At 40.6% G+C, this 19,370-nt stretch overlaps 1 protein-coding gene across 7 annotated transcripts in view; it reads left to right on the forward strand.

The window, feature by feature from the left end:
- The window catches only part of CHD7 (chromodomain helicase DNA binding protein 7), a 133,338-nt gene that overhangs the window by 21,023 nt on the left and 92,945 nt on the right, over nucleotides 1–19,370 (forward strand). The window contains exon 1 of one of the 7 annotated variants that reach the window (XM_057426245.1): nucleotides 14,847–15,020. The exons of the other annotated variants lie outside the window; for them this stretch is intronic. The gene's annotated coding sequence lies outside the window, so the exon portion shown is untranslated. Of the gene's footprint in view, nucleotides 1–14,846; nucleotides 15,021–19,370 lie in introns of those variants that run through there. 7 annotated transcript variants of the gene reach the window in all.

The raw sequence follows: 19,370 nt of genomic DNA on the forward strand, positions 1-19,370 counted from the left end.
ATTTGGAGTTAGTCATAGATGTGAGCTTTGTGAAGTTGCGAAAATGAGGCTCGGGTTACAGAGCCAGAAATCAGTCTTTTAGAAGTTTAATTTGCTTGTTCAAGAGATTTGGCATAGTCCAGGGTAGAAACCTGTTCTCCAGAATGGCATTCACTTTCCCTATGTTCATATATATCTTTCATTTTTTGTTGGCTAGCTAACTGACCGCAGCAAAATGATTATGTGAGGTAAAGCAGAAAAACTGCAGAAGAAAAATTGTCCTCTTGCGCTAATTTTTGTATATTAATTACAGGTTATACTTCATTCACGTTCTTTAAAATACACATTTCCTACTAGAGAGCTAATAACTCTTAAGCTAAAAATCTCCCTCTCTGGTCTGTAATAAGTTTAGCCTCGATGTAGATACTTGCTGTAAGCTTTAGAGTTGGGATTCTGTCAGTCTATAAATTTTCATTTTCTTCTTATACTGTTGAGTATAATTACGATTCATTTGATGGTCACTGCATAATTGCACTTCATAAACTCAGTGCATCCACTGTATGTAACTTTATGTAGAAGATCATCTATATAATGATTCCAAATGATAAAGTCACTGAAAATTTTCCTTCAGCAGTAGCGTAGAATTCTGTGGTATCACAGTTGGTATCCCTTTAAAACCAGTTCTGAGTTGTTGGAGAAGCATCCTGTGTGATAGCTCTTGTATTCAATGAATTCCTAGATGTTTCTGAAAGATTTATAGTGAAGTCCAAAGGATTTCAAGGCCAAGTAGAGCAGTCTTGTCAGATACAGCTTTACAGCCTAGTGACTTATAATGAGAGGAGAATTTAATTAGAAATTGTCCGTGTCTTTACTGAGTACTGATGAAAACTATGGCTCAAAGGTTAATTCAAATAATAATTAATATTGGTTTCTGTCAGAACAGGGTAGTAATGAAATCTTTGTCGTACGATGACTGATTTTAAGAAGTGAGTGCATGAGAAATAGAGGCTACAGTTTACCTTTTCTGATTATATTCAGTTAGCTTGCAATCAGCATGATAGCTTGATAAAGCATAATTTGAGGGCAATTTAAATGTACTCAGAAATATTACAACCTACGGTGAAAATCACCTAACGTGTTGCATCTGTTTAAGGAGTTCGATTGCTGAAGTAGATGGATTTATGACAAATGATCCTTAAGAACTGTGTAAGGCTTTTTTTTTTTTTTTGTTGTTAACAACTGATCAATACCATGTGTTTGTGGAAAGTATTCTTAATAAGATTTGCTAGTGTGAGAAATGTGGGATGTTACATTGATGTTTGTTTAAATTGGACTAGTTTCAATGAAAGCGATAGACCAGGTTTTGCTGGCAACCAAAACAAATTCTGTTCAGTTTCCTTTCCCGAGTTGAAATTTTCTGTTGGAAAAAAATTAATGCTGGTAGCTTTTGCCTAAGCTGAAACTGTAATTTTTTGGTTTTAGTAATTTTTAAATTTCAGTTTTAGTAATTTTTTAAAACTGTAATTTTTCAGTTGCAAGTAGCCTGTGTGCTACTAGACCTGTGGCTTTGAGAGGTGTTTCATGAAAGCTTTGCTGTCTTCTGATTTTCCTGTACCTGCTCCAATCCTGTTAAAACCTGCCTATGGAAAAGCTTCTCTAGAAATTTACAGCTATAGCTTGGCTTTATGGATCCAGATGATCCATAAACATTCCCGTGTCAGACCTCTCCTTTCTGTTCTCTCTGCTTGTCTTAAATGTTACTGCACTGTCTTCCACAGTTTTAAACTTGCTGTAATTTTAAGGCTGTTTCCTTTATTGCCAGAAGGAAACCTTAAATGCCTCTAAATTTGATCTGACAAAGATGATGTATTTTCATTCGTATGCTTATGAAAGTGATCACGAGACTTCAGTTTTTTACTTATCTGGATAGTGCTTTCCATACAAACTACTTCAGTTCTTGGGAAGCAAAGAGAGTCTTATCAGGAGCAGAGGCACCCAATGGGAAATGAGTTACATCGTGGGAGTTGAGAAAGGGGGTGTGTGTGTGTCTGTTGGAGGGGTGTTTTAAAACTGTTGAGATACGAAGCATTATGTTGGTATGTCAGAGCTATTCCTGCTGAAACTTCCCCTAGATGAAGTGTGTGTATGAACCCCAGTTTTAATGGTAATGCTAGGAAAAGGCCCACTGTGCAAGTTAAATGCTTAAATTCTCTCCCTCTTATTTTACTGTAAGCAGAGAAATACTGGCTTGGGAACTGCACTGAAGTGTCTTACAGACATTTCTGAAGCTGCAGGGTTTGAAAACTCTAGTGAACAAACTTTATCAGGAAATAGAGCCTTTTTATCAACAATGAAATCTGCATACATATTTTCAAAAGCTAACAAAAATTCTAAAGGATAGCTGAAATCTTTCTTAGTGAATTGAAGTTGCATGTTAATGCTTAATGATTTAGTTCTTTAAGAGAATACATTGTCTGTAGGGTTGGCCTAGCCTCTCTAGAAGGTGTGCTGTAGTGGTGGCAGAAAAAGTCTTTCTGAATGTGAAATACTGGGAGGTTTACTGAAAGGTAAACTCCTAATACTCCTACTCCTCTTACAGCAAGACCTGAATGTGCTGGAATTTGTAGTAGTACTCAGAAGATGTCAGAGTACAAATGCGAACAGGTAGAAATGGTAAAGGGGGGTGCTTTGTTGAACATCCTAAAAGCAATTTTTGTTTCTGTATACTCCCCCAAACAGCAATTTGAACCACATTTCAGGTTGTTCTCCCAGTCCCTTTCCATGACAAGTCTACATACTGATCTGGAGGAATGAATTGACTGCCCTTATTTAACCAGAGGCACATACACTGGTGTAAATAAGCCATCTCCAAAGAGCGATGAGACTACATAGTAAGTGGGGGAAGGGAAAAAGAGGACAGTCATTTCAGTTCATCTTTTTTATTAGCGTAAGTAGCAAAGTTGCTTGGGTTAGGTCTGCTTGAAATGTGCCGTAGCTTGTTTGCACCAACCACTTGAAATTCTTTGGGAAGGGAATCTTCCAGAGGATTGTATCTGTGCTGTGGAATAAACAGTTGCCGTGTGAAACTGATGTGAGCCTTAGTTTTACTCTGCCTCCACTAAAATACACTTTTACGGTAGTTTGTGCAGGATCAGCACAGAGGAGTACAAAGAGGGAGCTTTTCAGTACAAAGGCTGCCTGTTTGGCCTGCCCAAACCACCGTGAATGTGTTTAAAGGGGACTTTTATTACCATGGAAACTCTCAGACAGGAAGGAATTTGTCCTGCCATATCTAGAAAATAGTCTGTAATGGTCAGCTTTTGAAACAAAAGTGTTTTAAATAGTGGGATATATTTAAAAATTCTTGTGAATATATTTTTCTTAAAAAAAGATGTAAAACCCAGTCTTATGCTAATGGCCTTGTAGTATTGGGATTTAGGGAAGACTGAAGATAAGTACAATGTGAGCATGGGAAGTGTTATAAGAAATCTAGGAAAGTTTTACCTCTCTGTGTCTAGAAGGCTTCCTAGGCGTTGAATGGAAGTAGATGGAATACTCTTATTTTAAGTAGCGTGTTTATCCATCACAGTTGTTCATTGAGGAACTGTGTGTGTGCTTGGCTTGAACTGCTGGAAGCAGTTCTCTCAGCACCATGGATTAATTGCTTTTGGAATGTCTTAACTAAAACCTGTTCTTTACTCTCTTGACAAATATCCTTAGTATGCACAAATGGCCTTTATTATCCTAAATAACACTGATAATAACATTTCTTGTCTAAAAGAAATTCTAATGCCAGATCCCAGAAAATTTGCACATCCTTCTCTAGAGTTGTACATTGGTATGAAATAACTCCAAGTCAGCAGTCTTCGCTTCCAGCCAGCACAAGTAGCTAGTGGTAACTTCAAGGTTTTCTACGCACTGTGGTAGTGTTCAGTGTTTATTTGTGTGTTTGATCAGTTAGATGGAATCTATTTTTTCATGTATATGATCAAATTATAATTCCTTTTTCTTCTCTGGAAAACATAACCAGCAGACACTGGTTTCTCATGTTCTTTCTATACAGCAAATGCCTGGCTTGTTTTAATGCTGTGCTTTTCAGGTTAAGTTGTTGAACCACCTGGCTGTGGCCTGAGGGCAGTTTGACTGAGTGGTACAGTAATAAGTTGATCCAATGGGTTGTGCTGCTTGAAATCAACTGTACCACTATTGCTTCTTCCCTTGTGCTGTCATTGCTGTTCAACTGCCCCTGTGGTGACGATCTTCTTATGGAACTAATGGCTAGATCAGCTTACCCCTGGCATCAGACTGCACCTGAACATTTTTTTGAGATGTCTGGGGTAAGCAGTAGAATGAAAACACCTTGTTTGTGATTTGGAGCAGGAATAGCTTAGGAGGAAAAATTGTCATGAAAACTTTATGCTGCCCTGTCAATTTTGCACTTTCTACAGTTGCTGAAAATCAATGTTCAAAGTGTAATTCTATGTGGCAGGCCAGGTAAAGGACAGTTATATATACAGGTGTAGATATCTATATATAGAGATATATATGGAGATATATAAAAAGGGGTATTTCTGCGTGCCTTTTACAAGCATCAAATGACCTTGTTTGTATTATCTGGGTTAACACTGTAATCTGCTGCTCTCATATGCGGACTTCCGTCTTACATGTTGATCAGTTTAGTTTCTTGAGGCGCCAAAAGGATTGCAGAAGGTAGTTCCAACCAGGATGAAAAGAAACGAGAATAAAAAACCCACCATGTATAAACTGTCTCTGCTTAATGGCTCCATTTTACTGATACGGGAACTGGGGGTAGGCTGCTGTCCGAACTGTGCCAGGGGTTGGGCATCTTAATCATAGACAGTCATTTGTCTTTTGAAAAGTGAAGAAAAAGTGTTACATACATTTCCCTAATAGTCGACTTAAGTTGAGAAAGGAAATACTGGTGACATCATGTATGACTTAATATGGTTATTAACTGCGCAGGTGTTGTAAAGCTGTGAATCTCAACTGTAGTGGAATAATTGTACCATATGTCAGGGTTTTTTCCTGCAATTTTTATCCTTCCTCATTTACCATGTTTGTTTTTTTCCCTCTTTAAAAATTCATTTCTGTGCCACTTTGGTTCTGTAATACTGGTTATTTAAAAAAAGAATGGGGGGGAGCATCACTCAAACCTTGATCAGTTTTGATCTTAATTCATCCTATTTCCTTACCTTTTCTCCAGTTTGCACATGTAGTTTTGTCTCCTTCCCCACTGTTCCAGTTCTAGGCGTTCTTGAACTGGTAGTTCTTTACCTGCTGTGCTTTTCATGAAGAAAGCAAATGCTCAGCTTGTTCTTCCCCGCTACCTGCCGCTCCGCTGTGGAGCTGGCACCCAGTCTTTGCAGGTCTGTGTTGTGTGGCTCAGCATTGCTCTCCTGATGGGAAGTGTGGGAAGCACTAAATCATCCAGCCATGTACCACTTCCTTCAGCTTTCTCCCCAACAGATCTGTGGGCTGAATTTTCAGGACAGTGTGATGGCTGCACGCAGCTTTAAAGCTCGGAAGCAAGCAGGGATGTGCTTTCTGCCCCCACCACACCCCTCGCCCGCACAGACATTTCCTTGCTCTCCAGCTGCTCTGGTTTCCATCTGTTACAGGGCCTTCTGGTGTGACTGTTTCCTCATCTGCTGAGCCGAGTAGAATGCTGAAGGACCAGACACTGCGCTGACCCGGGGAATTAGGGGGATTGTGGTTTTGGAGAAAATGGCTTGCATGCTTATTTTCCCTTCCTCTCAGAAACTTGGCATGCAACACATGCACATCTCGTATCTTGGGAAAACTTTGCTAGGTGCCTTTTTATCTCTTTGTAGTGAACATGTTTACTCATCTTAGTTGTTCATGCAGTGTTGTAGAGCTGTCCTACAGGGCAGCTGCGCCGCACCCTGGGAGGAGAGCTGTGCTTTGGTCTGTGGTGGGCTCAGAAATGCACAGTGATGCTAAATGTTAACTTGCAGCAGACACTGGGAGAAACAGCTGAACCCTTATTTGTGAAGGCAAAAATACACAACTAGTAAGTAGCAGGGAGCCAAGGGGAGGCATTAAGAAACCTTGGAGTGGCCATGGCTCTCTTGGCCCAGGAGCTGGCTAACTTCACCCTGCAAGGTGTCTTCTGTTTTGGCAGGCAGATGCCTGCTGCCGATCTTCAGACTGCTATTTTAGGCTGCTCTTGTCTTTAGCACTTCTTCCATCCTGTAGTCACTTAGATTATTCCTTTCACAGATTGCTGGGCTGTTGCTGTCTCTTGAGTGATACTGGTAAGTTACCGACAGCAGCAGAGACAGTAGCAATGCTAGTATGCAACTGAGAAGTAGTCCTGCAAAGCAAAATGTGTGAGATAGAAAACGTCCATTTTATACGTGAAGCATTGTAACTGCTTCTCACCTGGCAGTACACAGAAGCTGGGCAAAACTTCATTATCCCTGCCAAAGTATAGAAAATAGCCAGAGTGCAGTCCCTTGCTAGTCAAGTTGTCCTAGTGAGCAAGCAGAACCATAGAATGGTTTGGGTTGGAAAGGACCTTAAAGATAACCTAGTTTCAATGCCCCTGTCACAGGCAGGGACACCTTCTACTAGACCAGGTTGCTCAAGGCCCTTTTCAGCCTTTCCTTGAACATTGCCAGGGATGGAACTTTCACAGCTTCCTTGGGCAGCCTGTTCCAGTGCCTCACCACTCTCACAATAAAGAATTTCTTCCTTATCTAACCTAAATCTCCCCTGTTTAAGTTTGAGTAGCTTCCCTTTTTCTGACTATTGCATCTTCTTCCTTTTGGAAGTATTTGTTCTTGGCTTTTAAAGTCTGTTTAGACACTGTCAAATTGGTTTGGATTTCAAAATTATATGTGTAAATGAGACACGTACTTAGCACCCACTTTTGTAATTGAACAAAGCTTTTATTTCCAGAACCTGACTACTACTCAGCATGTAGGAGAAGCGTGCTCTGACAACTTGGGCTGTTTTTTGAGGACTTCTGTGATCTCACTGAAGGGTTTTAGTATTAATTCGTCACTAGTGTTATGGTTGTGTTTTGATGATAGTCACTTAGGAGATGGGTGTTAGGCAACCAGTTGAAAATTACTGTAAAGTGATTTTTTTTTTTAAAGTGCTTCATACATTCAACTTGAAATCCCTGAGCACATTAAAAGAGCTAATGCTCATTCTCCTGAAAGTAGTGTTTCTATGTATTTCTCAAATTAGCCTTCCTCTGCCCCCAGATCACAGCTAATACCATATATGTAACTTAACCACCGATTTCAAACTGGGGATTGTGCATTTATTAGCTTGATGTCGGCAGAAATTGATAATGGAGAAATAAAATATTATAGAGTTGCCGACAGGAGCAATTGTTTGTCTTTTGGGAGGATAGATGTATTGCATTATCAGAGATAATGTAATATACTTCTGGGTGGTATTCTGTGCATGACTCTCAGTGCAGCTGCCACACGTTGTTCTTTGCAAAGTGAGAATAAAAGCTCTGCACCCATGAGAGAATGTTGCCTTCTTGAAAGACAGGAATGAATAAAAAGGTGACCAAGAAGGAGAGGACTCAGTGAAACAGGAATGTTTTCACTGATGGGTAACAGTTGCATGCTCTGTCATGAGCAACTACCATGCTGTTTAACAGGTAGCTGGGTAATAAGAATAGGTATGGAGATGTCAGGCTCTTCAGTGTTTTGGAAAGAAGCTTCCCCACCCCATCTTCTGCACTTGGAGCATTACTAGGGAAGATACAACATCAGGATCAAGAGGAATCCAGCTTGTGATTTCTAAAGTTTTAGGAACAACAGACAGTGGAGTGTCTGTTAATGGTTTACGAGTTAGGTTATTTGGTATGCTTGTCTGTCTAGCTACAAGGCTCTCAGATTAAGTAGCTACTGCATGGTCTAGCAGAAATGGGAAATTAATTTAAATGGATGAATTAGTAGGTCAAAAGGAAGTAGGGGAAACTGGCTGGACAGTTTCCTGGCTGTAACGAAAAGTGAAGTTTTTGGTAAACACTGATATCTTCAGTCTGGTTCTCAAAACTCTAAAAATATTTCAGAGTGTGTTCTGTAGCCCCATTTCATTTGTATCAGTTACCATAAGAGGTGGTATGTCTTTTGTGAAATGACAGATGGACACTGCTTTTCTAACAAAGTATAAGTGATTGGGCTATACTGCCATCGTAGGTTTGAAATAGAGGCACTACATAGAATTCTATCTTGTAGATGTTCATTGCACCACTGCTTTGTTGATCTATACTTCCTCCTTGCCTCTCAAATGAAACTCTTGTCTTTAAACATGTTTTAGTTGGCTTCAGCTCTGGCAAAAAAAAAGACTGTATTGCTCTGGACCTTACCTATAAATTCACTCCAGCTTTAACACTGTTAACTTTATTCATTGTTTTAGAAGATGTGAGAGGAAGCTCAGTTTTGTCCTTGTTGTGAAGAAGACATAGGAAATGTGTGTGAGACATGAAAAATTAATGGTTCATCCCCAGATGAAGCAGTGTGTCATGGCCATACCAATAATCTCAAATTCCCAGATTATCAACAAGGGCTATTTGTGGACCAGGCTGATAGCATGGAGCTGGCTCTCCTGATTTCAGTGAACTAAACTGATTTACATGTTATTGTACATGAATTATAGTTTATTGTAGGGGGAAAAAGTGACTTGGGCAGTTTCTTAGTAGAACATCTTGATGTTGGGGGGGGGAGAGTAATAACCCCTGCTATATGTGATGCTATTTAGAATCTTGAGATCCCTAAAGAATAGGGGAATTTTTCCTTTTAAGCAGACAGACATTGAAGTGGCTTTGTTGGGTTTTCTTGGTGTTTTGTTTTTGTTACCTAATGTTTCAGTTACTGCTTCCTAAAAAGATAGTTCTTGTTTCATGGCATCTTCCATCCTTTCTAAAGAAAATATGTTTTATATGGAGGTGTCAGGAAGAGTTACTAGAGCACATACATCATTTAGCATTGCTAACACCTAACTGCTCCTTCTATAAATGCAGGTACCTAAAAATGTAGGTATTGAATAATCAGAAAAATAAACCTGATGCATTTATGGTTTTGGATGTGTATAGACACTCTTTTTTTGATAAGACTGTCAACATTGTCAGGTCTGAGGCTTAGAATTTGTTCAGTAAAATCTTCACTTAGCCTGCTACCAGAAAGTTATTTTGTAAGTAGCCAGAAATTAAAGACAAATGAAGTATTTGCCAGAAACAAAAAGACACACACAAAAAAATCTTACTTTTAAACAAATACTTCTAGTTTTTGTTAGCACCTTTTGAATGGTTTTGGAGTACAGCCTGTGCTGTAACCCAAGCTTGCCATGAGAGGCATGGCTGACTTGTGAGGAGTGCATTTGAAAGGGAAGGCAGCAGCTGGCTTACCTGGATGCTCAGAAGCAGGCTGGAGCTCCTGACAATCCTGATAAACAAATCCAGTTGACAGCTGTTGCTGTGCTACTGCTTTGCAGTCATCTCTTGGTAAACTGACCCCAATATCTTTGGCTTAATTCTTGCCTTTGGTTTTTGAGTAGTTTGCAGAGCTCTGCAGAATGTGTTGGGTGCTATGGAGATACAATAGGTGCAGTTGGTGTTAAGTCATTCTGTTAGCATCCACTGAGAAGTGAGACCTGGGTTTGGGGGAAATCGGAACAAAAAAGCCTCCTTAACAGTTTTTTATGAAGATCAGGTGGCAGGAGATCGGTCTGTCAAGTCTTTGTATATTTTAGAGTGGTAGGGCACTGAAGTTTCTCAAGCAGAGCTTTCTTCTTATTTCAACAACTCTGTCTCATCCAAGCATGGCACACTGGTATGCAGTGTCCAGGGGGACCTGTTCTAGGTTCAGCAGCAGCAGTCATTTTTCTCCTTAGTAGCTGGTGCAGTGCTGTGGTTTTGACTTTCAGCCTGGGAAAAGTGCTGCTAACACCGATGTTTTTTAATTGTTGCTAAATAATGTTTATTTCAACCAAGGTCTTGACCATGACAGAACCTGATTCTGATAACCGGCTGTTACTGAGATGAGCTGCTTCATTGCTGGGTTTGCTTTGAAGCAGCGGTCTCAGTTGAGGACATAACACATAATTCTTTGAGGTGATCTTCCTTCTTGTTTTTATTTCAAGACTAAGTTAAGGGATCACTGTTACCTGAAAGCAGAAGTGCATGGATTTCAGGTGTTGAGCAGGGCTGGAAAGGAAGAATCACAGTCTTGTGTGTTTCAGAGTTTTGGATGATTCTCTGTGATCGGATACAGTAACTTAAAAGGTGCTGTAGCAAATTGGTCAGGAAAGCTTATTGTGGAGGTTTTATTAGTGGCAGCAGGCAGTTCGTCATCCCTTTCAAATAATTCTAAGTACTTACACTTTCATAACTAGTTTTATATTGTATATATAATTGGGGGAACAAGGAGCTAGATTTTATTGCTTTGCAGGCATCATTAATTAAACAGTTACCTAGTCTCAACTGTAGGTCCAAATAATATTTGCTTATACAGCATAAGCATTTCATCTGCCACTAATACTTGGTACTCCTAAACCAACTGACTTCTGTCAGAGGCTCATCCATGCTTTTTCCTCAGCTGTGCACTGTGTTACTGAGTTCATGTGATGCAAGTCCATGCTATAATAATGCCATTTACGAACTGCTTAAGTAAAACCTAGTGTAGGGGTTCATGCTTCTAGTCTTTTGATGGCTGTTTACTGCATGACTTTTTTTGTAGACATAAATTTTGAAATGTTGTTTAGCACTGGAACCTCAAAGGTCTTTGTACCTGTTCTGATTTCTGTAGTATGAAAGCAGAGGAATATGGTTTTTAGCTGTTTATTCACCTCTGACTAGCATGTTTTGGACCTTTTCTAGAGTAAAAGTTTTCCTGCTAGTGTTCTGGATTGCACTGTTGCACAGATAATACACTAGCTGTTGTGGGTCTTGTTCTGACAACTGGACTCTGAATAGTATGTGAAATAGCTCTGAACTGGGCTGGCTATGCAGATCTGTATGGTAGCAACTTTCATGCAGTACTTGATTAAGAGTCCTGAATTCTGTTGTTCTCAGATCTTTGCTACTTAAGTGGTTTTGCTTGTTATTTTTTTTATGACCTATTTTATGGGAGGCTTTCACTTCCCAGGTGTTTACAAACACAAAGAAATTGCAAGTCCAACAAAGTTTGCAATCTAAATTCTTCCATGATTATCATAATAAGCCGTCCTATTTCTCACAAAGTACTATTCTAATCTTTTAGTCATCCTGTCCATTTTTTTAATTTCCTTGCTTTTCGTACTTAAGAAAGAAACAACCAACCCACAAATAAACCACAAAACCCCTCTACACAAAATTTTAACCTCGCAGTCTTTAGTGAGAAGAAATGAATTTTTTGTTTTGTTGAGGACAGGGCAGTATTGGGAACTGGTCTTTTTGTGTGGTTTTTTGTTTTGTTTGTTTTTTTTGTTTTGTTCATCTAAAAGGATTTTGGAAAATTCTAGTCCTCTGGAGGTGCTGCAACAAGATTGATAGGCTTGAAAGGTAATTTAAATGGAATGTGAATCATTAGGAACAGTGAAGATGGTACTTTCTAGTATGAAATTAACTTAAGCCCTGGTGTTTGAGAGAAGGTTGAACTACCTACCAATAGGAACCATTTTCCAAGGTTGTCTACAAAGAGTAAAAATTTCCTTTCACATCTTATCCATGAATGCAGCACTGCTCTTGAGCATTCATCATCAATCTCTGAAAAGCTTGTGAAGAACTGAAGGTAGCTCAAGAACTTCCCTGTTGGGGGGTGTAAAAGATTTCTGTGGTAGATGAATGCCAGCTGCCTCTACTGCTTGCAATACCTTGAATGCCTATGGCTCTCGGTAGTGGGTCAGTAACTATCTTGGACTTGCAAACTACTTCCAAGTTCTTCAAAATCCTGATTATTGTGGTTTAAGGGGAGTGAGATTGCATACTTCTAAATGTTTAGATAACTGTTTTTTTTTTCCCTGGAAGGCTTTGTTTGCTTGAACATAACTATGTTGGAGTAATTTTAGAAGTGTGTATCGATCAACACATTTGAAAACACCCCATTTAGTTTTCTTCTTGAAGAAACTGGAGACCTGTTAAAGTTACGCACAAGAAAATCTGGTTCCCTTCCTTTTGAATCTCGCCTTCCTGTATAGAGGAAAAACATTCTAGCTTAGTCCTGCCTGGAAAGAAAATCCATGCTGCACATGATGCCTGACAAGTATTGCACTCATCTGCCAGTCCCTATCCCAACTTTTAACTTCTGACACTACTGTGTATACTGTATAGGCACCCTTTTTCATGTCTGAGTGAACTTGAACACAGCAGTGTGTTTACTCCTGAATCATAAAATCACAGAATAGTTAGGTTGGAAAGGACCTTAAGATCATCAAGTTCCAACCCTCCTGCCATGGGCAGGGACACCTCACACTAAACCATCTCACCCAAGGCTCTGTCCAACCTGGCCTTGAACACTGCTAGGGATGGAGCATTCACAACTTCCTTGGGCAACCCATTCCAGTGCCTCACCACCATAACAGGAAAGAACTTCCTCCTTATATCCAATCTAAACTTCCCCTGTTTAAGTTTTAACCCGTTACCCCTTGCCCTGTCACTACAGTCCCTAACGAAGAGTCCCTCCCCAGCATCCCTATAGGCGCCCTTCAGATACTGGAAGGCTGCTATGAGGTCTCCACGCAGCCTTTTCTTCTCCAGGCTGAACAGCCCCAACTTTCTCAGCCTGTCTTCATACGGGAGGTGCTCCAAACCCCTGATCATCCTCATGGTCCTCCTCTGTGAACTTGTTCCAATAGTTCCATGTTCTTTTTATGCTGAGGACACCAGAACTGTACGCACTACTCCACGTGAGGTCTCATGAGAGCAACATCTTGATCTCTTGAGCAACTATCCTGAATATCTTAGTCTTACACACTGGGAGCTGTTGAGAGCTCCAGACTCGTTTTGTTTGGCATTCTCCATTACAGAAAATAGTTTGGTGTAGTCATTTATGTTGTGGTCTGAATAAGCACTGATCCACTGTGAGCCTGGCATTATACTAATCAAACACACCTCCCCCTCCCCCCATTTATACATTCAAGAGCCTGCTTCCATTCCACAGACCAAGAACAAACCACCTTTTTTGGCATACCCTTCAAAAAAACAGCAGGATATTCAAGATGCATATCTTAATTTTGTTCAAACAAACAAACCCCCTCAAATGTAGGTAATCCAATAAAGAGTAGTTGTGGAAGGTCTTTTTTGGGTATCTGTCCTGTGTAGCAGCTGTCCCCCCATATTCTGAGGGATATTCCTGCACCCAGGCAGTAAATGTAGGTTCCTGAAGTCTGTTCACTCCATCTACTGCATTGAGGTGTGCTACATACTGGCCTTCTCCACACCCTCCTTCCCCAAACCTTTTTTTCTTTATGGTGGACTAATACTAATACTTTCCTATTGTAATATGTAATCTTTTTTTCCTTTGCTGAAAGGTTCAAGGCCATATGCTTAAATGTAGTGGGCAAAAATTACCATCAATGGTGGAAGTTGAGTAAGGGCTTAAGTTCAGGGGTAGGATGATTCATCTTGCCACATGTAAAGAGTGCAAGGGAGAACTACCGTTTTATTCCACAACCCTGAAGTCTGTTCTCTTCAGTTCTGTGAAAACCCTGGCTTTTCACTTTGGATGTATAAGGTGTATTTATCTTCACAGAAATGAGTGTGGATATGTGGTTCCTGTACAAGCATAGACTGTGATCTACCAGTATTTATGAAGAACACATGTACAGGAAAATGACTCTTAAGTACAAGTCATAAATTGAAATGATTATAGAATATACGTGGACAAATATACCATGTGTAGTATTGGTAGACTGTAATTTCATCAAGTGGTTTTTCAGACTTCATAAACTATGAATGAAACATGATTGTATTGGCCTTATAACAGGTAAAATACAGGGTCTGGCTGCTTTAAAGTGCTCATAATTCTATAGCTGGAAATAGCCTTTTGGGATATGATTAAGTCTTAAAACCTGCCCGTGATAAAAAAATACATTTCGGTGAAAATCACATGTTCGGAAACCCTGGGAAACACTTGAGTATCCACCTCGTGAATTTTTACAATTCCCAGGTTTCTGGGTGTAAACACTGCGAGCTGCTTTCAGTGTAAGGGAGAGGAAAGGCCCGGTTTTACATAGAACTATGTCACCCCGCTGATTATTTTGCTGTTTACAGCGGGTTTTTTTATGACTTGGACCGTGCGGATCGTTGTTTACTTCAGGGGACGTGACACCCTGGCAGGGCTGTGGTGTGGAGGTTGCATGAGGCGGCCATGCGGGCCCAGCCCTGCGCAAACCCTCCCGTTCGCCGCGCCGACCTCTGCCCTTTTGTATCCTGTGACACTCAGCCTGTCTTTGTGCTCAAGTTTATTCATGATGGATACGTTTCCCTCCCAATCGCATGTGCCGGGAGCCCGGCAGAGCGAACAGATAAATTATATTCAGCTGCGGGCCTGGCAGGCCCGGGCTGGGGGAGGGCGGCAGAGGGGCCTGCTGGAGACGTGGCCCCTCCGCACCACAGCCGGCCCGGACGGGCCGCAGCCTCTCGCTTCACACGCACACACGCACCCCCGGAATACGAAAGGGATGACTCTCGGCCTCTCAGATCCTTTTTAAATGCAAAAGAACGTAGGAAATTGCCAGATCAGTTGGTTAATCAGTGACAACTGCAGTAGGTGCACAAAAAGCTTGGCCCTTAACAAGAGTAATCAGTTGCGCGGGGTGTTTTTTCAGCGCCTCAGCGGGTCTCCTCTGGCCCCACCTCTTGAATTCCCGGGCCGGTTTAGTGTCAGCTTTGTAAGAGAATGTAATTGCGGGGAGATTTCTTGGTGACTGATGGCAACAATGTAAGTCTTCTCCCTGGCACCACCTCCCCCCTGGCCTTGCCGAGGCTTTTTGTTCGCCTAGCCGTCGATGTGGCACCGCGGCCACGGAGCGCTCCCGGCCCACCAAACCCGTCTGTATGTGCTGCGCTTGTAATGTTCAAACCTTATTCAGGGGTTTGTTAAGCGTGCTGCTGCTCCCCTTTATAGAGCTGTTTGCAAGATAACGTTGCTATCAAATATTTTAAAGAGTATTCCTGAAATATTCTTGCGACTGCCATTGTTTCTCTTGCTTATCTAGGGCTATTTTTAGATAAACCTCCTCACATCTGTATTTTAAACTTCTGTTGGGACAGAGGGTGGTCATATGACCAAAAAAGGCCTCTTAAAATTCCAGGCTACATTACACTAAACCTGTAGTGTTTCTGGCTTACGCTTGTCCCCTCTCCTCTCACCTCATGTTTGTAATGTACTTAAATGCAAAATACATTTTCTTTTATTATTCCTCTGGTCACCTCATTTAAAAACCTTCAGGTATACAGTTCTAATAAATGGTTATTTCCTCTTTTTCTTCTGACTGGAAAGAGAAGACACACTGAGGCTTCTTTCTTAATGTAGTAGGTGCTGGCTTAAAATTAGCAGTGCCCCATGTTAGGAAAAGAGTTTGCAGCCCAACTGGTATGGGTATGGCAAACACAGAATGTATTCGCAACAGGAGCATATGATGTAACAGGGAGGCTCGGTGGGTTTGCATCAGCGTTACTCCTGTGTGATGCTGTTGTGGTCTTGTATCAGAGCTCCTGTGAACTTGAATGACGTAGGATATTGTTTCCAAATGTGTGGCACAGGCTGAACTCTAGCTGGTCATTCCTGTATCAGCTGCTTGACAGCAACAAGCTGCCAAATATTCGAAGGCTGTTGTGCCCTCAGTTGCCTCTGTAAAAGCCTGTTCTTTGCCAAAGTACACCATGCATTAAAGGAAATAAAATGCAATCTGGCTTCTGCTTAACTGTTGCATGGGAAGCTTAACGATTTTGTGGTTTTCTTGCCCAAAAGATGTACTGAATAGCATTCATGGCGTTCAGCTGACTGCACACATGCAAGTGACTTTTGAGGAAAAACATGTCAGGTTTTCTCTCCCACCCTCCTCTCCCAATTCCTAGTTTAACAAGAGATACTGACTGCCTTAAATTTGCCACAGCAAATTTCTGTAAGGGTGTGTTTCTCTAAAGAACCAATTGAATTTTACCGAGGTGCATGTGAAATTAAACTTTTCAGAAATGCTTCCACAATATTTGCTGACTCTTCCACCTAGAGTAGAATATTCCTCCAGTGTGTGAGGTCATTTTTCTAACCCTGCAAGTCCTGTCTCCCTTCCTTGGTAGTGGGAGGGTGATATTCCTGCCATCCTTTGATTTGGTGGGAACTATACAGACTTAACTTTTTAACACAGCTACACTGTGTGAAGTGTATACTAGGAAAATATATAAAGAAAAAATTCTTTGAGCATTCAGATAACCAAGTTTCTGTGAAAGTTAGTCAGAAATCATGTTGCAGTCACTTTATAGATCTCTGCTCCTTTGTGATCTTTTATAATCTATATGCAGGAGGAGCATACTGCGTATGAAGAGTTGTGTGTGACAGCAGTGAGAGCTTAGCATTAAGCACACAGGTGACTAGGTGTGCTTCCCACGGACACTGTCAAGCACTTGCATAACTGTCCTGGCATCAGCAGTGCTGTTCACTCAGTAGGTAGGTGAGCTGAAAGGTACAAGTCTTGTCAGCTATCTTCCCCAATTTGAATGTCTTGTCGTGACTTTTTGTGTGTTGTCAGGGTTTTACATGTGCTTATTAAGATTTTGGTGGAAGTTTCCCTCCAACTTTATTTGTAAAATGAGAATGTGACTTTAATTGCTGTCACTTGTGTCACCTACTTCCATGTGGCAAATGCTTAATTTTCTACCCCAACAGCCAGCAGGAGCTTAGCAGTTTTGAAAAGCAGTTTAAATATGCAATATTTAAATGCAGATTTAGTAGCCTAATGTTTAATCCTACATTTAGAGGCTGCAGTCTCAAAATGACCTTTACCATGGCTTTGTTTTTTAGAGAGGTCCTTTTAGCCTAGTTCTTCAAAATAGCATGGTATTTGCCGTGTTTATTGTATTGTGGTTTAGGTGCATAGTTCCATTATATAACATATATGAGAACTGAAAGAGATTTGTTTGAGATATCAACTGATAGCTGTAAAAATATCAGCTCTGCATGACACATCTCACTTCAAACCTTGAAGCAGTCAGTATTAGCTGCCCTCTTACGTTTTGTTTCCACATACTTGCCCCATGGCCATCAAGAAATGCTGCTAAATTTCTTGTATAGAAGGATCAATAGCTGTATCAGGCAACCTGTTGATTTACAGAAACTTCCTCTGAACAGCAGAATGTGTGGAGCACAGATGCATCTGTGTGCTGCCCTTGCTGCTTCCTGAACTTGACTGCCTGGTTCTGCTGCTTTGGGAACAAGGCTAATGAAGTTCAGGTTTTAGTGTTTGCAGCCCTAGATCCGGTTATATGTGTGCAGCAGGCAGTTTTGTTCCACTCATAAAAGTGAGAAGCTGCTCAAGGCTACCGAGTTCATGTAGCTCTGAAATACTAAGTTGGGCAATGGTTAACTACTACTTAAATTTGAGATCTAGCTTTTTAGGACTGGAATGTTGCAGACCAGAGTAAACATATAAGCTTTGTTTCTTAAGAGAACAGGGTTGTTAAGCAATTGACTGTGTACTGGTAGTTGGGATCATACCAAACAGAAATAGGTTATCTAGGCAGTCGCAAGGAAGTATATTCAACTGACTCTTCAGTTCAGTCTTGCAGATGCAATCTTTTATGTTCAGGAGCAGAAAAGTTATATGCTTTTATTGCAATATCTGTATGGTTTCTGTAAGATGATTAAAAAACAAACTTGCTTTCTCTTCATGCATTCACACTTGAAATCACACTTACATTCAGCAATCTGCCTTTCTAAGGGTTCAAATATCCTTTCCTTTTTACCTGGAAGGTAGTCACTGCTTCATGAATGTCTGATGGTTTTAACTTACGTGATAGAAAAGAAAATGAACACCCTTGTATTTTTAAACTATTCAATAAAAAAAAACCCAGACTTTTAGCTGAGTTTTTCATGGTCAGTCTTGCTGTTTGTGTTGTCTGCTTTCATGAGGAAGTGAACAGTGGCACTTGGTGAATATTTTAGCTAGAATTACAGGTCAGTGCAGGTCCTACCTTTGTGGGGGGAGGCTTTTTGGGGGGTGTTTGTGTTTGGGTTCTTTTTCTTTTTGACCAGCTAGGATTTAAGCAGAGAAAAATACATTGCTTATAGTGAAAAAAGCAAAGAAATGATTGCAACTTAAAATGAGGCTGTGACTCTCATTACTTGCTCAGCTGTTTGAAGGACATCTGTCCTGTTAGCGTAGAAGGTTGAGAGCCTATTAGGTAATTCCAGTATTGACTGTTTTCTTATTAAAATGTTATTTAATTTATTTGGACCAGTCTGTAGCTGCTACTGTCTCTCATTCTTCACTATATGCTGTTAGCCATATATCGCATCAGAGATGTGACTTTTAATTGGGGAAGTAGAAGAAGATGGTGAGAGCACTGTGACTGTGAAGGGCTGTGGTTATTAAATTGAAGGCTAAACTTAAATCTGGAGAACTAGTACTACAATTTCGAGACAACTTAGTATGCTCAAACATGAAGTAATTTCACACTTCAGATAAAAATGCAGAACTAAAATAATACAAAGTGGCAAACAGTTTTTTTCACTGTAAGTTTAGATGATGGGTTTGTTTGCATACAAACTGCATCAGGAACTTGGAGGTTACTTTTCTTTTGAAAGAGCATGTGCTCAGCAAGTCAGGTGAGTGCTAGGTTCCACAGCACATCTCCTTCATTGCAAGAGACAGTCCCTACCCCAGACCTGCAAATTGGGATGGAGTCAGCTGGGCAGAAATAAGGTGGGTTTAATTAAACAAAGCCCTTACCCTATTTTAATTTCTCTGGTTATAGTAGCAGGTCCGAGCTACTGTTACTGGTGTTATTGGTGACTGACTCTCACCTGAATTTTATTGGAAGCCTGTCAGCTGAAAAACACTAAACAAAGCAGTACTATTCAAATCTGTGCTTAATGCTTGCAACCTTGTTTCTGGAGATGCTGTGTTAGCTTGTCTATAGCAGGTAGCAAAGAGAATTCTTCTATGTAGATTTCTGGTACTTTTATGGCAAAGATTGATTAATGCTTTGAGAGAGTAGAGCATGCTTGTCTTCAGAAATGGTTCTTTCAGTAGGCTTGATTTATGTAATGAAATATGTGAAAATTCCTGCCTGTTCATAATTCTGTGGCTGTAAATAGGTTAGCTGATGAGCGAGATCCTCTACTTGGCTCAGGTGTGATGCTGCCCAGATTACATCAGTGGTTGAGAGGTAACAGTATCTACAC

Source organism: Pezoporus wallicus, unplaced genomic scaffold (genome assembly GCF_028554395.1).
Source record: "Pezoporus wallicus isolate ANWC-B61680 ecotype Strahan unplaced genomic scaffold, APGP_CSIRO_Pwel_v1 contig_4131, whole genome shotgun sequence".
In the NCBI taxonomy this organism is placed as follows: Eukaryota; Metazoa; Chordata; class Aves; order Psittaciformes; family Psittacidae; genus Pezoporus; species Pezoporus wallicus.